This window comes from Liolophura sinensis, chromosome 9 (genome assembly GCF_032854445.1).
Source record: "Liolophura sinensis isolate JHLJ2023 chromosome 9, CUHK_Ljap_v2, whole genome shotgun sequence".
NCBI classification, from domain to species: domain Eukaryota; kingdom Metazoa; phylum Mollusca; class Polyplacophora; order Chitonida; family Chitonidae; genus Liolophura; species Liolophura sinensis.
In genome coordinates, this window is record NC_088303.1 from 31,777,730 (window position 1) to 31,803,308 (window position 25,579).

General features: G+C 38.2%; 1 long non-coding RNA gene across 1 annotated transcript; it reads right to left on the reverse strand.

Moving 5' to 3' along the window:
• Positions 1-22,168: 22,168 nt before the first annotated feature.
• Positions 22,169-24,868, reverse strand: LOC135475247 (uncharacterized). Its single transcript, XR_010445032.1, has 3 exons — positions 24,775-24,868; positions 24,393-24,557; positions 22,169-23,256 (listed from the first exon to the last, which is right to left on the reverse strand). It is a non-coding gene; the product is annotated as an uncharacterized LOC135475247 (long non-coding RNA).
• Positions 24,869-25,579: the final 711 nt, after the last annotated feature.

Sequence of the window (25,579 nt, forward strand, 5' to 3'; positions counted from 1 at the left end):
ATATGTACGATTCACTGGCCAAAATATATAAGCTACAAATTACATACACGGGTACAACATAAAGGAAAAAAATGTAACGCAATCATCAACATGTATTTACTCTGCCAACTTTTAGCTTCAGAACAAAAGCCTTTGCGGTTCATCCGCCTTAAGTGTGGTGACCTCACGACCTGGTGAGGAGGATTTGAGGCTTCTCACAGTAGGGACCTTTTATATTTCTTACTGTAGGTTCAAAAAATCTATTTAAAGAAAAATGCTTTTTTTTCTTGTCCTGGCTTTTATGATAGAGCAGTGCCATCTGAGACATATGGCATTTATATTGTCTTTTCTGGAAACACACCACACGCCCGAAAATGTTTTTGTGCAGATATTATATTGCACATAAAACAGACAGTTCGAGGACTAAAAATCAAATTTGCAGAAAAGGCGTTACTCCTAAAACAAAACTAAAATCGTACTCGTATCGATGTGATCTTGTTCATTGTTCATATTTTTATCACTCGAGACACTTCTACAGCTCACATGCAGAAATGGTATATGTACACGTGTAAGTTTTATAATGTTGAATCCAACATTCAGGTATGTATATATGTAGCCTTGGGGTTTAACGTCGTGCTTAAAAGTTTTTCAGTTATAATGACGACGAGGAGACGTTGGATGTGGGTACATATACTGTGTCTTCTTCTGGCAAGGCAAATCCTTGCCGATAAGGTGTTGCCTCCATTGGCCAAGACACCACGCAGACATGAGCACCATTTGAAAAGTCTTTGGTCCCAACATTCAGGTGATGGTGGACGTGGAAAAGCATTTATTATGTAATGGTAGAGTAATACTTTCTAAATTGCTAGGAAAATATGGTTATGTAACACTTTATGTCAAATTAAAGCTTCTAAGTGTTGTTTTTCAAGATCTGCGAGAAGCATTTCTCATAATATAAATGTTAAAAAACTTGTCAATAGACTTGCAAGCCATCATAACGCGGTGTAAGATGAGTGCATACACTCGTGCACGCTTTACAGCATTTACTATTATGTTTGTGTCTTTTAATCCCTTATCGTAACATAGCAGCTCTTTACGTAAGACGATACAGCTTGATCCGGGATTTCTGTGGTTTTCTATAGAAGCGAATACTCTACATTTGGGTCACCGCAATGCAGTTGTTGACGACGGAAAATGGCTGACATCAGGTCACTTGACGCAAAAAGGAAACGTATACATGTATCTTATCTGCAGTCTGGTTATATTGTAATAAATGAAGAAAAAACCCCCCAAAACATAACTGCATACAATCTATATATTGCTCAAGGAGCTGGCGCAGTGTTATGCTCTCTTGAACTTAGACAAATTGAATATTTATAACTGGGCATACGCTGTCGCAATCGCCTCTCGTCGTGGAGTGTGTTTTTGTGGGTAAAGATTCGGGTATCTAGGCTATATGCGCGCTGAATTTGCATTGAAAGATTTCACAAGACTGGTTTTGAATAAGACCCCGCCATTTTAAGTCCGAATTGCTGACGCACAGGAACCTTAAATTATTGTAACTATTTTAACACTAGGGACTATTTGCATTTGACCTCAAATTTCCCCCATGCCTAAAGATGGTCATACTGTCTATTTCTGTGAGCTTATGTTAAAAAGATGTTTTGAGATTTGGAAGGTAGGATGTTAGCTTTATTAAAAATATATACAAATTTCAGCAACAAAACTAATATTTAATGAAAATTTATTTGAATATGTTAAATGCCTTTTTTCCCCCCTATGAAAAGTTAGGTCAGATACCGTATATAGGGAGATGCTACATTTCTGTATAAGGTACGCGTTTACTTGTGAATGGGGGGGGGGGGATCGAGTTTCAAGTTTGAACTCTTTTAATGTTAAAGGTGAAAGAGTCCTATGATGTAATGTGTATTCAGAAATGTTAGGTAACTATTGTAGATCCTATGACACCGACGTCTCACCATAGTAATCTTACACAAAATGTGTAGACGTGTAAATTGTGTAAATGCCATTTTGTGTAGACGTACCGGGGAAAAATGCAGGAGACGAACGTTTGTGAATTTCGGGGGTTCTAGACCAGACAAGTGAACGCTAAAGTAATGTCAACAAAAGTTGCCTAACATGTTTGACAAGTCTCTTGATAACCAGTGATACTTTTACCTAAAAAAGATTTCAATCTCCAAACCGCCCTGTTATAAGATGCCTAAGGCGTATAAATAACAAACAAATGCTGTCATAAGTCGGCCTGCCGTGAAGCCGATTAAAGAAAAGATTTAACGTGACAAATCAATACATGCCCGCAGCCAGAATTCTGAAGACAGAGTTTGTACAATTAAAGGAATGGCAAGAGTAAAACCAAAGCAACGACGATTGGGTGATAGATGGCAAACGGTCACACGTGTTACCAGTGAATTCCGACATCTTGTCAATCTACTTTATCAGCCAGGGCTTTGTTCTGACTGTTTTGTAGATATGTTAAAAATTTTTTTAGCAACGTACATTCTGTCTAAAAAAATGTCTAAAAACATTTTCCGTGCGTTATTTCGGGCGAAAATAACGAAAGTTAAATTCTTCTAGAATGTATACAAAATCCAATGTAATCTCAATTTCCGATGCACAACGTTTAATTCCGAGAGATCGCGGTGAGTCCATTTTTCTTCGGGAAACAAATATCATAGTAAGGAGAAATAACTTAAGAGAGTCACTGGAAACTCCTTAAAGGACTTTTGCCTGTTTCGATTACAAAGAGAGTGCCTCTGCGGCCTGATGGTTAGCGTGCTGGCAAACTACAGCGGCTCAGGAGCCACTCAACAATGTGGTCGTTGTGAGTTCGTCCAGCTACTGCATTCTTCCTCTCCAGTCGAACATCGCCTCTTGAGAAGGTCTTTCAGCACCGTGGGATTTTCCCCGGACTCTGCCCGGTTTCCTTTCCGCCTTCTAATACGTGTGTGTAGCTCTCTGGCAAACTTCAAAGGGGACATGTGTGAGAGGGGTAACGGCATAAACGGTTGGCTTGTGTTTGGCCACGTCCAGCAGTTACACTGAATGTTGGTTATCCTCGAGGCTCATTCACAAGGCACACATACACATCAGACGTGTTTGCCACTGCCATGGTAAAGCATAAGAATCCATTCCTCGAGTCCTAATTGACACAAAGTGGCCGACGTGACAACGCCGCCTCCAGTGAATTTGTACGTCACAACGAAAAGAGACAATATACAGATAGTACATGCTGTGAGGTGGGAGATCAGGAATAGCCAACTCGAGAGAAGTGATACCCCTAAAATACTTCAGTTGGTGGCCTAATGGCTAGAGCGTCCGCCTCGAAGTCGGAAAACCCGCAATCAATCCGAGGTCGGGTCATACAAAAATGGTAATTGTTGTTGCCTCGCTTGACACTTAGCACTCAGTGGTTAGAGCTGCATGAGAGGATAAAGCAAGGAAACATAATCGACTGGTTGACTCGGTGTCTGTATAATGTGACTAAGTGGGTGTCTTCGGTATGGTATTTCAGTGGCGGCAGATCTTTGGTGACATAAACTCGCACTGCCAAAAGTAGAAACGGTATATGTACACACACCTAATGATTACTCGTCGTCATATGACCGAAAACTTGTTAAGTACGATGTAAACCCCAAAGCATACATACATGCACTTTCTCCAAGATTATACATGCATATAAAACCCTTACATGCCGACAATGCTGGTCGATAGCAGTGTGTTTCCTTTACCCATGGTAGAGGTCAGCCAAAGCTTATGCTTGACCTGGCGCCTGTCACGGCTTGTTACTTGCATATCACGTGATGGCAATCTTTTCAAGGACTTCACATTCCCAACAAGTTTAAATTTAAAATGTAGTCTGTCCAACCGACTTACCGGCGTCTACAGTGATAGACAGGTAGACAGAGGGGCTGACTGACTGATCAACCTATCCACAAAAAACAAGTTCTGTAATATTCACAGTTTACAGTCTGCAGAAGACCGTCAAATCATTTTTACGTCACATACAAACTGCATCTTTGTAAAAGTAAGACTGTGACATCTCCAGGACGCTACAATTAACATTAGTTGCCACGAGCACAAACTACTCTATAGGTAACCCTGCAGCAAATTAATATTCTTTTGGCCATCATTGTCAAGTCTCACGGCCAGTTTTGTGAACAGCATTTCTGCTCCGTGGATACAGGCTGTGTCATGACGGGTCTGCAATCATTACCTTTATTTAATCATGTTCGCGATGTACGATGTCTATAGTGGGAGCATCAGTCTTTCTGACAGCAAGGCAACCACCATATACAGGAATGTGCTTTTGTTGACGTCACGGGCTAACTATGACGTCTTACCATAGTGACGTAACAATCGCACAATTCCAGAGTTGATACTGATGTTCAAGTATCCCGCCAAGGATGAAGATCGTCAGAGCATTGCCGATACTTTTGTTACTTATTGGTTTGAAGTGGGTCGCAGATACAACCCTTATCTTTCTTAATAATGAGTAAGTACATAATTCAAGCATTACATGGTTCTAATAGAAGTTATCTTCTATACTAACAAACTATAGCAGTTCCATTCATCTTTGAATTTTGGTTAAGTTGGACATGCTTTGTGACACCGGCGTTGATGAACTTGATTAAAACGCTCAAGTCCTACCTTTTGTTAATCTTAGGATAGGAATTTGACATTTAGAGGTACAATCTCCTTCAGCTCGTTCTCACCGCTTCAAGCTCAAATTCTAAAAGTTAAGACCGCCATTTCAGGCATTATGGGGATATGATGTGATCAATATCGAACACGACAAAACTCAAAGATTCCAAGGTTAAACGTGGACAAGTTCGCCAGTTACTGGCCAAAGGGCAGTCATCCAATTTCCTTCATCCATTAAACTTACCGCCATCCTGTTTAAGCTAAAATTCTTGAATATAATGTTAAGTAACAACCAATCATAAAATAAGTAAGTATAATATATAAAGAATATAAATGGCATGCAGTATTATGTGAATTTATATCATATAAGTAAGCCCAATTACTGTAATCAACTTAAAGGGTGCACGAAACACTTGTTTCATTTCTTAATGCATAGTATATGTTGTGACCTATCATAGAAAAGTGCAGAAACGATTCTCAGCTGTCTTCTTTGGTGCATAATAATGGCTTTAAACTCGACTTTTCCTCAGTCCCCAGCGGTCAGTCCGAATATTAAGTACCCTACTATGGTGACGTCAATGGTTATAGCCGTCAGAACAAATTTGCTGGAGGGCGACTCCAAATTGGGGGCGCTGAGATAGCCCCGCGTTCCCAATATCTTCATCCACTGACGGAAAATATTCATTAAACAGAGCGGTTATATATTAAGAAATGCACAATATTATTTTTTTTGAACATATCTTCGTTTTTGAACCGTACTCTTCGATTAATAATACATTTTCATGTATCCGTTGACCAAAGTTTTCTGAAGATTATATTTTGTTTCTGTCCCAATAGGTGTTATCAGGAAGGGATTTTTGAATCTCTCTTCACAGAACTTCTGGTTGTCCTCAGGATGAAGAACCCTGCTGTACCAGCGTGGTGGGCGCCACTGTGCGGCCTTACAAGCATACAAGGTAAGGCATGTTGTATTTATCTTGCATCGTCTGAATTTTGTTGTTAATAGAATCTTCCAGATTTTATCTATATTGTTGTCTGAAAACAAATCTGAAATTTATATAATTGATGATAATTATCACATGTCATTTCAAGAATGAGAAGAAAAGAAATCAATTAATTTAACACATACAGCTATACAGAATTTTAAAAATGTATTCAAACAGAAATAAATGTTATACATTATACATCATGAAAGTAAGGAAGAATCAGATTTAATGTCAGTAAAAAGAAGCATAATTTTTGAAATTGTTTGCCTTTGTTTATTACAGGTTATTTTGATCCAGCATTCGCCACGTTGACCCTGGCTTGGTATCTGTATGCTTTTCTGCAGCTGAAGCAGGTAAAAGGTATACTTCGGAAGGAAAAACCGATTATAATACACATGCATTGCATATATATTTCTGCCATATTTCTGGTTCCAAGGGTATTTGAGAGTAAGCATGGACCACACTCCTTTCTCGTGGTGCGTGAGAAGGTCTGACAGCAACTTCCGGATAGCCAAGATTTTCCCCGGGGCTCTGTTAGGTTCCTCCCATCACATTGCTTCTGGAATAGTTTTAAAGGATTAGTGTCCATGTCCATTATGTATTCATAATTAGCTACCCCTGTATACCCTTTGTTAAATCGAGTTAAAGACATTAGAAAAGGCACATTTATCTGATTTCCTTTTCAGAAAAAACATTACGAAGAAGATATTCAAAAGTACTATCACTTCGAGGAAAGAAAGGCAAACGTAAGTGGCAATTTTTCTTGTTTAATTGTTTTTGAACACCCCACTGATGAATTTTTCATGATATTCTCCAAGCATGTGGCAAAGCTTCTGCCCTAAAAAAGCCTACTCTAAGTAGAAATAACTAGACTTGAACCTCCGACTTCATTGGTCAAAAGACTAAGTCTCAGGGAATCAGCGATTTTAATCCCCTGAGCCAAAGAAATGTATCAAAACATGTATTTCTAAAGTAACAAAGTAAAACCGGAAATAAATTGTCATACGTGTCTTGTGATTTTTTTTGTTTAATTAAATCTGTCGAAGAAAGCTTACCAAATGTGTAGGTATTTATATACTAGTGATAGATCAGAGCTTTGTCATACACTCAGGCTTACGTGTATATTTTTTATTCCAGGAAAGCGCATCTCCGAGTGGCATGAAGTGCTGCCAAAAAAACGTAAGTTTTTCTTGGCGACTTCACGCATCATAAGCATCTTTTAGGTTTGACTGTATTGGCATATTAACGTTGTTTTAGAAATGTAGGCAGATAATAATATTCATTGGCAACCGTTTTACTTAAATTCACACATATATTTAATTCACAAATCTTTTAACTAGGTTGTGCATATCTTGCAGGTCCATGTTGGAACAACAACAACATTAACTTTTGCAAGGCTTTGTTTCCCAGACCACCTGTGATCGATGGGAAAATATTTATCAAACATGTAAGAAATAAGTTGAGTCTTCCTTGTATATATTGTATTTATTTATTTTATTTCTTTCAAGAATATTCAAGAAAAGTGTAATCAAGAATATTTCACTTATACCACGGCTGTCAGCAATATGGTGGGAGCAAACCAGGCAGATTCCAGCGAAAACCCACGAGCGCAGGCTGTTGATTCACCTTCCCACGCCCCCGCAACTATTGTACTTTATGTTTGGTATACAACCACATGAAACCAAAACAGTTGGTGGTTGCAGATTAGATTCCATTAGTTTAAATCTCGCTTTGCATATCTGACTTACATAAAATAAAAAGCTGTGATATATTTTAAATATAAAAATATATAGCAAAATTCCGTGCAAAAAGACATATTTGTAATTGTCATATAATAGAATAGTTTAATGGATAACACTTTGCTTTGATACAAGGGTTATATATGTGTAGTCAGTACAAAAAAAAAACGCACTGATCTACGGTAAACGCATATTTTGTTATTCTGCAATATTTTTTTCTGTTTTAAGGTAAACTCTCGCAGGGAGCGACTCCATCAAATTCTGTTGGGGCCGGTGGCCAGGACGTTTGACGCGATCCGGCTTGCCCTGGCGGCCACGTTCCAGACGCTGAAGATTCCGGCGTCAGCACTGGCCTGGTCGTCCAGGGTCGACACGCATGGGAACCCGGAGTTTCTGGGAGTCCGGTCCCAGGACATCCGGATTGATGTGCTGCTGGACCCAAGACAAGGCATCAACATCGATGTACATCGTCTGGGTCCAGCACGCGGCCGCCTTCGGGAGGTGGCTTATTGGTGCTATCAGTTGACCTACAGGGGCGTGGTTTGTACCGAGCAGGGTACTAACGTCATGTATGGTTCACGCTGGGACCCTTAAGCCATTGGCCGTTTACTGGGAAGGGTGTAAGTTACTTTCGATAGCCACAATCTTTGGCAAAATTTCACAGTTTAGAGCACAAAAATTACTTTAGTAAATAATTAACCTCTTCTCGAAAAACATTTTTTTGATTGTACATTTTTCGAGCGAGTAATTTATTTCCACGGTCCATACCCTTTCCATTAACCAGCCGCTGACCATACCAGATTGTCATTATGCTAAATTTCTTTTGCAAAACAAATAAATAAATACTAATACTAAACTATACACTTGTTTAGTCGTTTGGATATAGATAAAAAGCTAGCACTGGGATATTGCGGCTTTAAGACGAACTTGTATGGTTGGTTTTTCGAATAACGCCGTGTGCACTGTAGAACATTTTTCCAACATCGGAAACTCGTTCGGGTTGACAGCAAGCCGGATTCGTGTATAATCGTCACTGGCCCTGGAATACATAACATTCAGGGATACTCACATATATATACATGCACTTTACCTAATGTTTTATTCTGCTGTCCATCCTTTGCAAATAAACTGGTTATGTTAATGTCAAGAAATGTGTGTCTGTGGTAATTTTTTTCTGCCAACTGTATATATAGATAAACAGATTAATTGATTGGTTGATTGATTAGCCATATTCAGCTCAGAACCAAATCCCAGATTGTTGGGTAGAGATGTATTTATATTACCTTTACATTTACGGCCGGAGAGGAAGCCAGCATGAGCTGGACTTGAACTCACAGCAACCGTATTGGTGAGACGCTCGTGGATCGTTGCGCCGTGCAGGCTTGCTATCCCCCTCGGCCACGGATGCTACCAATCTAATTTATGGGTAAAGGGAATTGAAATGCTCGCTGTAAACCACCGCCCTTCGCCATGCAGGTACCTAACATATCACCCCATATAAAGCCACATTTGAATCAGCGTGCATGTGTGTACAATATTACATGTAAACGCACAGCCCAGGGGAAACCCACAACCATCCTCTCGTTGCTACCAGACCTTTCCACTTATGGGCGGAAAGGAAGCCAGCATTAGCTGGACTTGAATTCACAGCGATCGCATTGGTGAGATATTCCAGGGTCATTGCGCCGTACTGTGTACAAATATTGTTTCTTCCTGTTGCAAGCTGCCAATGAAATGTCATGCCGAAAACACCAGCCATAACACCACACCCAGACATATTACACTTACACCGGACCAACCTCAATTTTTAGCACCAAGCAAGGCGGCAGTAAGTACCAGTTTTAAAGTCTTTGGTATGACCCGACCCGGGTTTGATCCCGGGGTCTTTGGACTTCCAGACTGACGCTCTAAGCATTTAGCCACCAAAGCGGTCTCTGGGAACAGTGGTACATGTTCTCAGGGCAAGCCAATAAATGATTCGTTTGCACTAAGAACCATTCCATCCAAATATCGGATATATTTGAGGACATTAAACAAGGGGTTTCCACCAAACCGTGTTCTATCCATTTGAATGATTGTTTGACCCTGAATTCCCAAAGCAAACATTTAACTATTTCCAAATGAGGACATACCATTTGTCTTACATGTCCATCATTTGATACATCCGCCACTTTTACTTTTTCACTGACTGGTAAATGTTATTCTGTTAATTTCTACGTTAACTTAAGTTGTATTGCGTCCAGCTCTATTTACTTGGTAACATGCAAGAAGTGTGGTCAGCAGTATGTTGTAAAGACCACCCAGAAACTACATCTACGGATGAACCGACACCGTAAGTCCGTGCGCAAGAAACAATTGCTAATAGGCAAGCATTTCTATGCCTCCGACTACGACTGGGACCATTTCAGCATTCAAATAATAGAATTGGTTTATCCATCAGCAAATGAGACAGATGTCGAGTTTGAACGTAAAATCCGTGACCGTGAGCTATTGTGGATGCGAGAGATTGGTTCAGTCTTCCTGTATGCTTTGAATGATAACGTTATGGGAATCGGTAATGTAACATCCCGACAACCACATGACTCCATCGTTTATTCAAATATACAAATTTATTCAAATACCATAAACGTAGATCTCGCAGTCATGGTAGGAGGAAGTTCAAAAGAAACATGATTCACAAACACGTTACAGTTAGCTATTTAGTAGGACTGTCCTATGACACCAATAGCATGCATACTCTACGCACAGTATTATATGCATTGCCATTGAAATTGCTAAAACAGGTAGTTCAAGACGCATCCAATAACATACACAATTTTAATGTTCCACCTTACCTTGTACGTCTGTATCAAGACATATCGTATTTTCTATTGTATCGTCCTGTAGCTACAATTGAAACCCAACACGATCGACGCTTCTTGAAGATAAAGTATTAAGACAGAGGCCTTGATTCAATTAATCTATCACGCATCTTTAAAGAACCTGATGTTCGTATTGCTTTGTCTAATTATTTTAATATTTATTTTAAATATTATTTTAATTTGTCATCACTGTAGTAGACAAACCTTTTTATAATGTCATGTTTATTTGCAAGAATTATTATTATCAAATTCTTGTTCAAGAACTATATACATCTACAACAACATCCACGTATTCTGCTACCACATGTAATCTGGAGGAACTATTTAACAAACACAAAACCTATCTTAACGAAAGGTGCATAAATATACATACCCGTCATACAGAAATACCACAACTTTACTGGATTCCTAAATGCATAAATCCAAATACAAGGCTCGATTTATTGCGGGTTCAAGAAGTTGTACCACCAAACTTTTGTCAACCCTACTTACGAGAGCATTACAAGAAGTAAAGTCGTTTTGCAAAACGTATTGTTGTGCCATAACAAAAAATTCAGGTGTCAACTGCATGTAGATTCTTAACAACTCCAAACGCCTTACAGAAGAATTTGGTGCTCATGTGCATATATCGTACAAAGACGTATCCACACGGGATTTCTCTGCTCTCTGTACTACAATTCCTCACAAAGATCTTATTGAAAGAATATCGTCGTTAATTGTCTCGGTATTTACTAAAACAGGTCACCGTTACATTAACGTTCAGAAGCAATAAGGCTTTCTTTAGTTCTACTATTTATAAAGGTTACCACTCGTGGGATGTTACATTATTTATTGAATTACTTGAATTTCTCATTAATTACTTTGTGAAAATCGGAGATACAATTTACCAACAGTGCATAGGTATTCCAATGGTTACCAATTGTGCGCCTCTTTTAGCAGACCTATACCTGTTTTCATATGAATACGACTATATGTAGAAATCACTAAAAGTATTATCTTTAAAACTCGATCCTTTTCATTTACCAAGCGGTATATTGATGATCTACTGGCGTTAAATAACCCCCATATTGCTGAAGCGTTGAAGGAAATCCATCCGCCTTCACTGGATTTAAAGGAAACCACATATAGTCCTGAAGGTACATTTTATTTGGATCCATATCTGTACAAAGACGAACAGGGTCTCCTTTCACGCCGCCTTTACAACTGAAGGGATAATTTCAATTTTAATATTGTAAATTATCCTTATTTGAATAGCAAAATACCAAAGGGTCCTGCATATGGCGTATACATATCTCGCCTTGTAGCATATGTCAGATCTTGCGTAAATTGTGATGACTTTAATCTGCGGCACATGTTGTTGGTTAAAAAACTAGTGTGTCAAGAATACTCCGTCAAACACCTTCACTGTCTCAAATTTTACAATGAGCATAACACTCTCGTTGGCAGGTATGGACAGAGCGTTCAGAATCTCTGGCGATCTGCATTGTGATCAACCACAACCACACTGTTATCCTTATGTACATATCTATCGCGTACATGGTATTTAACAACACAGATGGCGCTGTTTGGCGAGTGTAACAGTCTGTCTTGTAGACAGTTTTTATACAGACCAGCATGCCATGTGTAATATCACAGATGGCGTCTCTTGTAGTGTGAGATCCTTACATATTAACGGGAAAGAAGTAATCGTTCGTTACTTTTGAATCACAATCCATTCGGTTAAAGGAGAAGAAAATTTAAATATCAATCAAATACGATTGAAAAGAGTATGCTTTTCTTCGCAGGTGCATGCCGAAAAAATTCTAATATGTACCTCATGTTGACAAATTATAAATAAAGTCAGCGCCAAAATCCGCTTTGGGCTAAGAACTAGTCCTGAAGTCTTCTGTGCGAGGAGGAGAATTGCCGTCGGAGACCAACGACGTGCAGTTCGTACATTTCCGGTAGAACTCTTCTTCTCAGAAGGTAGCGAACAGTACAGTTCGTTTTCCGCTTGACTATCGGGAAACCGGAATGTTGGACGTAGGTTCCGAGTTTACACGAACAAGATTGGCAGTTTTAACGACTCTCATTGGCTGAGAGGCAACACAACCCCAGCATAAATTACAGTGTGTTAAAGATGGAGAGTACGATGGACTCGGCGATTTATGTCAGCTTTGCCGTATTCAGCCTTTACGTGTATGGCGAGGAAAAATAGCAAAATTATGCAGCAGACACCACCAGATAGAAAAAATGTGCTCTTTTCAGCCTGTAGTGTTATGTTTTTAGGTTTTCTTCTCCTTTGAGGTCTGTAACGCTCGTCATTTTCGAAATGTATCTAATACCGCTTAACCTGGGGCTAGGGGCCGTAAAGGCAGCCATGTTTATAACATCTGCATGATGCCTTTATGAACAGCTGCAATCAAAGCGCGACTGAGATACCTAGTGTAATTGTAATTTGACCTGGAACTCATTTATAGACTACGAATTTGAACTTTAAAATGGAGTTCATGCCTGGAATATCAACTGCCTGCCCGGCATCATTGAAAATTGATGACCGCTTATCTCTTGTGTGTTACCTTTTTTTTTTGGATGATTTCTTACAAAACTTTGTCTTGCGAAGGATCTTGCAATTATTGACTTGGAACGCCCTTTACGGACTACGAGTGGTATACGAATGTCGGACATGACGCTTATATTCACTCACCAATCGAGTCAGAGCCTTAACCCCCAGAGCCATGTATGAATATGTTGTCATTTCCAGCAATTTCGTTAGACCTGCGGATATTGACTCATAACGGACAGAGTCCCGAAGACAAAAACGCCTGACAGACATAGCATGTCCTACTGACAATCCTGTGGACAAGTGCTTACACTTATATACAACTCAGTCTTTAACACGAGTTTAGGTGAAGATAATATTTACGTGAACACCTATTCATTTCAAGTATTTGTGTCATTTTAATGAGAAACACTCAGGGAAAGTATGCACTTCATGGATTTTGATGGATACATTGATGTATTTTTAAATATTGAAGTTAAAACTATATGCTTTTTCAGGTGTACAATTATGTGAATTTTAGTTTTAATCAGGAAAATGTACATATTTCCACGCAGTGTATAAAACTGGTTATCAGGTTGTCATGGTGAGCATAGATGACGAGTGATGTAAAATGTGACACGGGGTTATCCATGTATCTATCCATGCACCAAAAATTAAAACAGTATATGCAAAGCACTTGTAATTGTGTCCTGAAATACGTGTCTATGTAGCATAAAACGGGTAAACTCATGCTGTGTGTAGTATTCTGTTTTTATTTTGTGTTACTTTGTTTTGTAAGGGAGCAATCAGTTGGATATTTTGGGTTAATTTCGTCAAGAAATAATGGTATTTTGGATCAACAGTTACAGTTACATTTAATAATCTTGAAAAAGTTCATTATGTGTTTGTCTGAGGAACTGGGCACTTACGTGAAGGTTTTAGTGTATGTGCTTTCATTCGCTATCTCTTCGTTTATTACCGGTACATCATGGATAACATAAGCCAGTACAGAGTGGCAATTGGGGCATGGCATAATTATATGTGGTATAAAGTGAGTTTACATCTTCGAAAATTATTTACATTATTTGAAGACTTGCGAATTATATTCCTGGGAATTGAATCCTTTACTGGTATATTTATTTTTTCTGTTCTGAGTACATTACATGTATACAATCTGCCCTATTCATTAGTTATACATATGGCAATTTTAATGAGGTGTGGAGATGTACATAGAAACCCCCAAATCAGCACAATTTATCTTGTTGTCATTTTAATGCCAGGAGTTTATTGGCCCAAGGTGATGATCAGCTGTCGTCTTATTTTAACTTTAACTGGGTGATTTTAATGATAGATGTCTACACTGGGAAAAATACCACGATATGAGCGAACTGAAAATGAGCCTTTATGATATGGTAGCTGGGAAAAATCTTTTTCAACTAATTAATGAACCCATTCGATATACTGATGAAGCTGCTTATGTATTGGACTTAATCATAACGGATTGTATTGGTTATGTAATTGACTACGGAGTTGCCTCACCAGTGGCTAATCTCGACCATTGTACTATTTATTGTACTATAAACATCTTATGTAACAATAATGCAAAAGCTTTTGTAAGACATCTGTGGGACTTCGAATGTGCCGATTGGCATGGTCTGCGCAATCTTCTCTCTGTTACACCATTTGATGCTGTTGGTAATATTTTCTCTAATGTTAATGACAAATTATTTGTATTATCTGGAACAGTTTGTTTTTGTCATGCTGCAATGAATGTAGTCCGAATAAGAAAGTCACTATTAGACCACGTGACAAGCTTTTGATGACCAACGATGTTCGGTGCAAGATACGAGTGAGGAATCGTTGTCTCAAAAAATACAAACGGACTAAGTTCGATGGGAATAAGTTTCGATGTTATATATCTAGAAGGGAGGCCAATAATGCTAAACGTCAAGCAATACTGCGTTACTCCACATATTTAAAAGATAAACTCTCCAACCCCCAGCTGGATACAAAAGCATACTGGTCGATAATGAAATCTCTACTAGGATCGAAAGCAAAACCGCCTATTCCTCCTCTTTCTGTTAATGGCAAAAACGTGTCAAATGACGTTGAAAAGGCGAATGAATTCTGTAAATTTTTCGTATCTCACCACACGGCCACTCACCACACAGTACCTGTCTTACCACCTTTTACGTATGTTACAGAATCACGTCTCAGTTGTATACAGACCTGTGAAAATGAGATTAAACATTTCCTTGAGACTCTGAATAGACGGAAAGCCTCAGTTACTGATGGTACAAACAACTTCATCCTTAAAAATGCTGCTGATGTTTTTGCTATTTTTGCTGTGTCAGTAAGGCATTTGAATAAGTCTGGCATGATGGTCTGGCGGTTAGGTATTGAAGATCCTCTGCTGGCGTGGTTAAAAGATTATTTGTGTGACAGAAAAATTAAGGTTTGCCTTAACGGCACAGAGTCCGAAACTTATCCAGTATATAGTGGTGTCCCACAAGGCTCTATATTGGGTCCACTTCTCTTCTTAAATTTTTATCAATGATATTAGTATGAATATTGAATGTAATATTAACATATTCTTGTCTGAAGAAATTTTAGATTTAGCAATATGTGAGGCTAAACTTATTTGTGATCTTGAACGTCTATCCAGTTGGGTTAGTCAAGGGCTTGTGTCATTTAATGCTACCAAAACTGTTTATCTCTTAATAGCATTGAAAAATAATCCCTCACATCCGAGATTGTATTCAGATGGCGTAGATGTGAAGAGCGTTCCGTCCCATAAACATCTCGGAATTATTCTGCAACACACTGGTAAATGGAATGAGCATGTAAGAGCTATAGTTAAAAAAGGTAATATGAAATTGAGTATGATTAGTTGGGTCAGGCGAACACTTACTAGAAAGTGTATAATCACACTGTACTTTGGCTTGATAAGATCTTCTATTGAATATGGAGATTTTCTGTTTGACAACTGCAGCGTTCAATATATAACTCATTGGAAAATGTCCAACGCTGAGCAGCATTGTTATGTTCAGGGGGCTTACGTCGAACTTCATATAAATCTCTTTTAAATGAACTAAAATGGGAACCCTTATACAGTCGGCGTAGATCCAAGCGCATTCTGTTTTTTTTCCATAAAATCGTCAATTGGCTCTCTGCTCCATTACTAACTCTAAACAAATGCCTGCAATCTTAGAAATAGACGTCACTTTCGATTATTTAAATGCCGAGCTCAGATTTTCTCTTCTTCCTTCTTTCCGAAGACAACCAAAGAATGGAATTCATTGCCTGTTCATATCCAAAACTCTTCATTGGAAACAGTTAAGAACTTTTTGTATTCTCAAGACAGTATTAACCGTCATCTAATATCTGTGTGTAATTCATTTGACACCTTTCCCTCTCTTGTGCTCTGTAGAATGAGAATGGGACTGAGCGCTCTTTACGGTGACCTCTTTAAATATACATTATCGACGGTCAGTCAAGTAGTGAATGTAAAGATAAATGTGAAAATGCATCTCATTATTTCCTTGACTGCCCAGCCTTTGCCACTCATAGGAAGCATATGCTAAAAAGTGTCCTAAGAATTATGTCTCCTGAAGTTCACCCTTCTGTACGTTTGACTAGTTGTTCTAAACACATTTGTACTATATTCTTATTTGCTTCACCTGAACTAAGCGTGAATAATAATCAGTTGATCTTAAAATCTGTACATAATTTTATAATCATGTCCAATAGATTCACCATCTAAGCCCAGCAGTAATATGATTTGATTTTGATCTTTCTTTGTTCCCATCACTTTATTCTGTACATGTACATGTTATCTGTTCTCTTTGTTGTCTGTGTTATTTTATGTATATCCGTTGATTTTATGTTGAGGAGATCCCCTCGTGACTATAGAGCTGTGGGAAATCCTCAGAAAACAAATAAAGAATTACAATTACACAAACACTACACACTGCCTACAAGAAAGGAGATACACAGCGTGTAAAATGCAGAATGTAGTCCCTTCAACCCACTGAATGACAAATGGATGGGGAGGCCGACAGATCGACCTGCCACTATAATAACTTACCAAAGGACGGAGGGGCCGATTTACCGATCAATCTAAATTCTCTATGGGTAATCCTGTCCAAAGTGCGTCTGTAAATGCAAGAACGAAATGTTATCGGCTCTGCTAACTGTACTCAAACTTTCACAACATTGCCATGTGTATAGATTTACGCATTTTGTATGCATCTCCTCTAACATTTTAAAGCGTCAGTCTTTTTTAGGCTTACCGATATAGGAAAACAGATGTGTACGTACACATATGAAGGCCTCCCTGGCCTACTATAAGGCACAGGTCTTGTACTCTTTTGCTTTTTTCATAAATTGAAGTCAATTCGGCCTGTGTAAGAAATATGTAGGTTTTAAATAGACCTATTTGGGTAAACGGTTGGGAAGGATAACATTTTGAGATGGCTGTTTAACAGTTAAGGCGCTTAGAGTTATCTCCCTTAAATAGTTGCTCCTATACCTTACTTCCACACGCTGCCATTCCACTTCCAGAAGCCTACATACAGGTGATGCCATTGTAGAATTTCATCAATAAATGATATTTGTTCCGTCTGTTCCCAAGCTGATCGCACATACACAGTTTATAAATCATTTTAAGCTATATATCATAATTCAGAATATATAGGTCGAGTGAAATTGTAAGACAGCTTGACCTGAATGCGAAGGCCCAAATGAAACAGAGCTTAAGGAATCTTGCCGGTTGACGCCGGTTTTTTAAATAATGCCATATAAAGGCATCTATTCATTCATGTCATAAGTCAATCTGCTTAAGCAGAAAATGACGTGCCGTTGTTATTATTAAAGCAAAAATGTTTGGAAGATGAAAACCTACCGTATACAGTTTGCTCAAGACTCGTTTTCAACATGTTTCAAAAATGGTTTACCTATGCCGGGTTTCACATATTTACGGTTGGCTCGTATCAGAGAATCGGTGGATAGCTAAAAAAAAAAAAACAAGGGTAGGGCCCGAGCCGGTCTTTTTTAGTGAAAATGTTTACGGTTGGCTTGTATCAGAGAATCGGTGGATAGCCAAAAAAAAAAAAAGAAAAAAAAAAACAAGGGTAGGGTACGAGCAGGTCTTTTTTTCCTGGGTATCTGACCAACCTTTTGGCGTATCACTGTGATGTCAGTTTCAAGAAACATACTTACATGCTTCAAATTTTTACAACATATGTTGTGAAGGAAATTAAGGCTAAATTTATGGCTGTGTGGGCTTCACGAAACCTGTCCATGCGTGGACATTCCTTGGCAATGTTTCGCAAAGGTTTGCGAGAGTATATATATTTAGTGTCTGCAATGCTAAGTCCCTGTGGATATTGTACGTACCGGTATATTTATTTATTTATTTGATTAGTGTTCTAAGCCGTTTCCCAAGAATATTTCTCTCATATCACGGCGACCAGTTTTATGGTGGGAGGAAACCGGACAGAACCTTAGTTACGTACCTTTATATGTGTGCTGTCTGCGAACGTAAGTCTCTGTGACAATGGAACGTATGTGAGCTGTCTGCGACCGTAAGCTTATGTGACAGTGGAACATATATGTGTGTTGTCTGCGTCCGTAAGGCCCTGTGACAATGAAACGTATATGAGTGCTATCTACAACGGTAAATTCATGAGACAATGGGCGGCATATGTGTTTTGTCTGCGACCATGAGTCCCTGTGACAATGGAACGCATATGTGTGCTTTCTGGGACCATAAGTGCCTGTGATTCATTCATGAGTAAGGTCTCAGCACAGTGTATAACAGATAATGGTTATGACACGCCGGTTACCCAGATCATTGGTTAACCCTTTATATGTCCTTATCCTGACGACAATAACAGAATAAAAACATCACCACCTCGAGTACGTCAAATCTGTGACTCACTAGTTTAACCTTTCTCGTGTCAAAATATGACAACTCTTCAGAAGTAAGGCTAACCCTTTATGGTTTGTTTACAAAATACTTCCAAGTATGCATTACCCCGAGTATAAACTGAGGATAATAGTGGTAACTATTTTGCACAGTGGTGCTTTAGTGGTAACTAAATAATGCTCAGATTTATGGCATCTGCAATTTATTATGTTCCATTTCTTTTGTGTTCGTAGATGCTTTTGACTGAAGTCCCATTCTCGCAGCTTAAGACGACGCAGTTGGCTTAGATGAAGTTCCGAGTGCCAGTCTTGTTGTTAAAATACTGCTTTTAGGACCACTTCCCTTTCGGATATCGCGCCCGTCAAATCAGAGCTTTCATTAAATCAATTACATTGGTAATTGTTTTTTATTCTTGTTTGCTTTTACAATGCTAAATAGCTATTTACATATGTACATTAGTTGTAAGTTTGCGTTTTTTTTACAATAATATATTCTTGGATTATTGGAATGCATTCTAGAGCTTAATTATTGGTGTATGAATAACAATTGAGATGAAGAACAATGAAACGATGTGTTGACAGAAACAGAGGTAGAAGTGTTGATAGATAATGGCGCCCTTGCTTTCTGCTCATGTGACGTGATCATCGATTGCTTTCGTCACTTATGCCGGACGCCGTCCACCAAAAACCAGCGTACTGGAAACATGTGGGTGAGAGTGGAGGATAACGGACCCTGGGGGCAAAACGGCCTATGCTTTTTGTCGTACCGTTTTTATGGTCATTTCTCGTGTTGATATAGCTACTTGTATAACACAAACGCTGCCATCAATGTTAAACAATAATTTGATCACCTTTAATCTAGGGTAAGCATATTTTTACCCCCAGTGTTCAAAGATTTTGCGAGTGTCTATAATTGCATTAGTCTCATTAGTTTTCATGACAATATCATCAACCAAAAAATAAAGAAAAAAAGACCAAGAGGTAAATGATTGGTGAGCTTCTTTTGAAACGTGTCAACTTAAAAAAAACATTAATGGATAGGGGGTGTCTAATATATGTTCAATTAAATGCCGTAATTTAGGCAAACACTCCCTAGTCTTTTAATAATACCAATTTGAAAACAACAGTCAGAAAATAGCAAATCAGAAGCCTAGTATTTATACAAACGTATAATGTATGTTGTTTAAAATATATGAAGAGTGTATAATGTAGACTTTCACAGCAGCCTGAAATGGTAGTCCACGATGAGAAACTGAACCCCCAGCACTACACATATTATTTTTCCTAATTAATATTGTAAAATTATCCAAGCTGAAAACATGTTACAAACTATACGCCTGAAATATAGTAACTGTTACAAACTATACGCCTGAATATAGAGGATAGACCTGTATTTGAATTCTCATTCTAAAGTGCAAACTATTCCAGATTATCTGCCTGCACTAAGATGAATAACAAAGACTTAATATTGAGTGAGTGCTTGGGGTTTAACGTTAGGGTTAAGGTACCTAACAATTTTTCAGTTATATGACGACGAAGGAGTCCTTAGAGTGTATGTAATGTGCCTTCTTGTTGCACGACATATTTCCACCGCTCTTTTAACTAGTGCTGCTTCTCTGAGACGCCTTACCGAAGGCAAGTAAACCGCCCCACCCGATTCATTATACTAATACAGTCGTGTCACTTCCCTCTAGTGCTGAGGTCCAAGCGATGAATCTACAACTGACTCAACCCAGGATTGAACCTGGATCTGCCGCACCTAAAACGGACGCTCTGCCAACTGAGCCATCGGGACCGGTCAGACTTAATAGGTGCAATGTATTCAACGGTTAGACACCCTGTAAACTTTGGAACAGTCTGTTTCTTATCGATTCTATTTGATGTTAGTGCATGACAAATTGCTTAACCACAATAGCATGCACAGAGAAACATTTTATTTAACAAAACACAGAACAGATAAATGAAAATGAAGGAAAATGTACCAACATAAGTATCTGTAATATATGCATTTAACAAAGGACTTTACAGTGATTCAGATTATGGCAACCTCTGATCCTGCTGATCACGTGATCCGTGTATAATTCATTTTCAGCTGCATATTACTATTTAGACGGATATACATATTTTAATCATCTATATGGATATATTTTCATTATCTACAAGTATTGGCCCCTATATATTTATATCAACCTTTTTTTTAATTTCATTTCAATACGTATAGTTTATCAAATAAAACGAACGAAAGAGAACGAAACAAGGCAGGGGCTCCATAGGTTAGTGAGTGTTGAAAATATACATTTTTCAGGAAAATGAATTACTTTAATAATGAAGTATACATGAATGTCATGGGACATTTCTTTGAAAATATGTTTTACTTTTAAACTGAAAAATATATTAAAAAGTAAAATCATGCACTGGCCTACATATGTAACAACTGTTTTCTTATACGATAAAATAAGTATGCTTCATATATAAAATTCATCTGCTAATGAAGTGTGAAAAAAAGTTATTGAAAACACTGTATATAGAAGTGAAAAAAAATGATATTTGTACCTTTTTCACACCGGTATGCATGTGTAAGTAGACCATCGCAGTTGTACGGCTATCTATATCATTTGCAGCTATGTATATTGTTCGATGTACGTTATAAATCGTTTGTTTACCTCATTAAAACGAAAAGAAAGAAAAGAATAATACCAGTGCAATTAGGTGTAAAATGTCTAATGGGGAAAAACGGACACCTAGGTTTTCTCAGGTAAGTATTTTTTTCGCCTGCTGGCGGAACTGCATGTCGACATGTGAGGTTCCTGGCTATATATGTTTATGAAAGTTTACGTATAGTCTATTATAAGATGATCGTTTGTACACCATCTGTGGGACTACTGAGACTCGCACTTGAGCCTCCAAAGTTAACTAGTCCGTTATGACCCACTCTCCCTTATCTTCAACAGGTGCGACAAGTGCTTCCGTCTTGTAGCCCTTTTTATAATTGACGGTCTCCGATCATCAGCGGTGCCATCTAGCGACTTAGAATAAACTTGTCAACAATCAAGACACAACTGTTGCACCACGCTTTACTCTGGTAACTCAAACTGTGACATTTACCCGATTACTAGAAATACCTGTGCAAAGGTAATTTCACTCCAGAGGTTATCTCAGTCCCATTCCAGATGATTAATAACGTGTGAACAATTAATGTAGAATGTCTCTAAGGTTAGATTTGGCAAGATTGTGCTTGGCCAAGGACGACGCCAAACCGGCGTCAGTGTGAGTTCTATTGAGAAGCCATCATGAATTACGTATAGACGATTAGAATCAAGTCTTGCAGATGTAACCACAAGTATGGGCTTATGTTTTTTTTTGTCCCCACATTATTAATAATTCCTTATCCGCGACATAATTAACATAACGAAAAGTGGTCACGTGGTAAATGACAAGAACACAACGAAACAAACGACTTCGCAGTTTGTTATAATCTTTATTATTGAAAGGAGTTGAAATACTCTAGTATAAGAGTTACTACATTAATATAATTAAGAGTTACTAAACGCGGCTGGTTTGTAACACGAGATATAATGCGGAATATCCAGGGTTTCTACAGAGCTCTGGTACATTAATTCTAAAGTAGCTGTTTTACAGAATTTAGCTGGTTTGTACCCAAAGATATACAAATGTTATCAGTTGATTTAGAATTAATCATAAATGAAGTTGGTATTTAGGCATAAATGGTATGACATGCGATTTGATAGCTCATTGCCACCCTCAGAAAGCTCAAATGTGAAATGTTTCGAATTCAGCTGCATTCCAACAACCTTTATTATCTGTTCAACTTTCAGCTGTTTTTGTCTCCGCATTCGGATGTGCTTTCGTTGCAGAGAGGCCAGTATTGATACTAAGAAACTGCAAGTGCTGTATTTAACCTAAAATTTCGAACTTTTCAATGTAAGATGACAACTGTTTGGCAAAATGTATGTTTCAGAAAACCAAAACTAAGATTTTGTGATCATTATTTGCCTCAAAGAATGCTTTTTTAATGAAAATTTGTGGCGCATGTGCAGTAGATATACATGTATATGAATTGGCTTAGTTCTAATGGTTACTTAACGAAAAGTGAGGAAATGATTATATATATGTTTATATACTTTCAAAAAAGGTCATCCCGTCAAGAAAAAATAATAACTACGTGAATTATATATAGGTCTATTTTTACTTTTGTTTCAAAGAAGAATGATGGATAACTCTCCAGGTTCCGTTTCACATTGCGCATGTCACATTACCATGGTAACGCCATAGCCGCAACAATGGCTGCCGTATTTTCGTTCAGCTCGTTCGCTGTGTGAAACGTTTCCGGGTCAACACTTCATTTTCTAACTGTATGACGGGATAGATTGCGGACGACTGCTTTTTTCTGGATCCAGCTTAGGCGCCATCGTTACATGAACAGCTTGTGGGGCTGAGTATGAGGCCAAAGGCTCTACACTGTGAGCAACAGACCGGCAGGCCATTCACAGAGCCTGTGTAACTGCTGTTGCAGTTATCGCATTGCTCACCTTTCCAGCAGGAGGCATCGTTAATCACACCTGTGAAACACGGAAACACTTATTTAGGCATACTTATTTATTTATTGGATAGTTTCTTATAGTAAGCTCAACGCACTTTATAAACGTCCCATATGCCATACAGGGTTTGATAACTATTGCGGATGGATTTGTTTTTAAATTACTTAATGCTGTACCTTATAAGTACGACGTACCTTTATGATAACGATTGATTGATTGATTGATTGATTGAATGATTGATTGATTTATTGATTGATTGATTGTTCGACTGCTTATTGTTTAACGCCATACTGGAGAATGTTTCTACTAAATACAATAGCAGTAATTTTATTGGCCGAGGAAACTGGAAAGCTCTGAGTTAAACCACCGGCCTTAGGCAAATTACTGACTATTTTTTTTTTTTTTTTTTTACGTGTGGCGTAAAGAAATGCACACCATTCTGGTGGAAGTCAAGCTGTCTTTAAAACCGTTGAACTGTGGAAATGGTCTCTCGATGGTGGTCAACTGCTTAAGTTAAAGCGTTATTCACGAATAACTAGATTGTATGAAGTCAGAATTACATGTGCTTGAGAATTAAAGGAAACTTGTTTTTGTGGGGTAGAACTTTGACATGCTGAAGACAACACACCTGAATAGAAGGATGCAGAGTTCTGAAAGCTAAATTGGAAAGAATGAAATACTTTTTGTGCATTACGATGGAGGTCAATTTTTATGAATGGATGAACATGCAAGACCCAAGTTAATTCATTAACAAACTTGCTGCCTTGAAATCTATTTTATTTTATTTATATATTTTTGTTTAGGTCTTTCTCACTTACACTTTTTCACTTACTAGCCTATATACGATGGCGGTCAATGGATTTATTGAAGGAAATCTGAGTGATTTATTGAAGGAAACCACCGACATTTGGCAAATCACAGACGAACTTGCAAAACGTACTCCTGACGTACCGATTTGGCTGTTGTTGGAAGACAAGTGGTCTTTCAACGAACGTCAGGCCTCGACGGCTTCATGCAAGACCCCTCAAACAGCTAGAACAGCTGGCATTCCCAAATTCCTTGTTCATGGCTGGGATTGAACCTCCAGCCGGCATCTTACATCTGTGGTACAGTATTGATTTGTGTGTATATATACATATATATATCTGCATACTCACGGTCATATTGACATGTGCATGCTGGTGTAGGAGTGCTTCTGTAGCTGAAGTATTTACTGCTGCATCCTTGACAGCACACTTTCACCTGTACGAGAGGGTTGATCTGCACAAAACCGTAATACCCCTCGGGACAATTGTCGCACGCACTCCCCACTCCACAGTTAGCTGGAAAAGAAATTGGAAACAAACTTTCAGATCAATCATTTACATAGTTTGATTTTACCGATGTATAAAAAAAATTTAAAAAATTTTTTTTTTTAGATTTATTCGCATTAGAAATGCAATTTTATGCCGATGTATATGCATTGCATCTGGTGTAATAAAATTTTAGATTTATTGTGATTAGAAATACAAATATTATAAAAAAAAGTGTGTAGCCTACTCTGTGCTTTGGTGAGCAGCACATGACAACCCAGGGTAACCACGGCGATCAAAATAACGGTCTTGAGTGACATCCTGGAATGTTGAGCCCAACTCTGCAAAAAAAAAAAACAAAAAAAAAAAACATAATCAATAAAAATATTATTGTCTGTGCTTTTTATTTAATTGTTTATTTATTTACCGCCCTACTCAAATAGTTTGGCGATTTGAAAAAAAAAAGAAAAAAAGATGGCGATTCGGTCAGTGAGTAAACGTAGGCGCGGTTTCTGGATTAAAATCATCTTTCAAAACCCGGTTCTTGTATAGCTTGAAAATCTTATGACTTTTAATACAGATCGCAATCAAACAGAGTATGTATCTATGTATGCTTGGGGTTTTACGTCGTACTTAACATTTCTCTTCAGCCGAAGAGTCATTATGTGTGTACATGCTGTGTCTTCTTGTTGCAGGGCGACAAAGTATCACGTCAATGACACCCGATATGACACCAGACCCTGTCCCATTACACTGACACCAATTCAACCAGTCCTGTTTCCTTGCCTACCTTCTCAGTTCTGAGCGCCCAGTGAGGCAGCAACAAGTCATTCAGACTAAGCTGAATTTTAACCTCTGTACTCGTCTTCTCGATTTTATACTTTGCTCAAAAAATGGAATGTATGTGTGTATATTCACGTATTTATTTCATTGTTGTTTACCGCAATACTCAAGAATTATTCACTCTTATGATTGATGTCAGATTTATGCATGGATGGAGGAATCAGGAGTGCATGGGGAGTTACACTCCAAAAATGAATCTGTTAAATTTA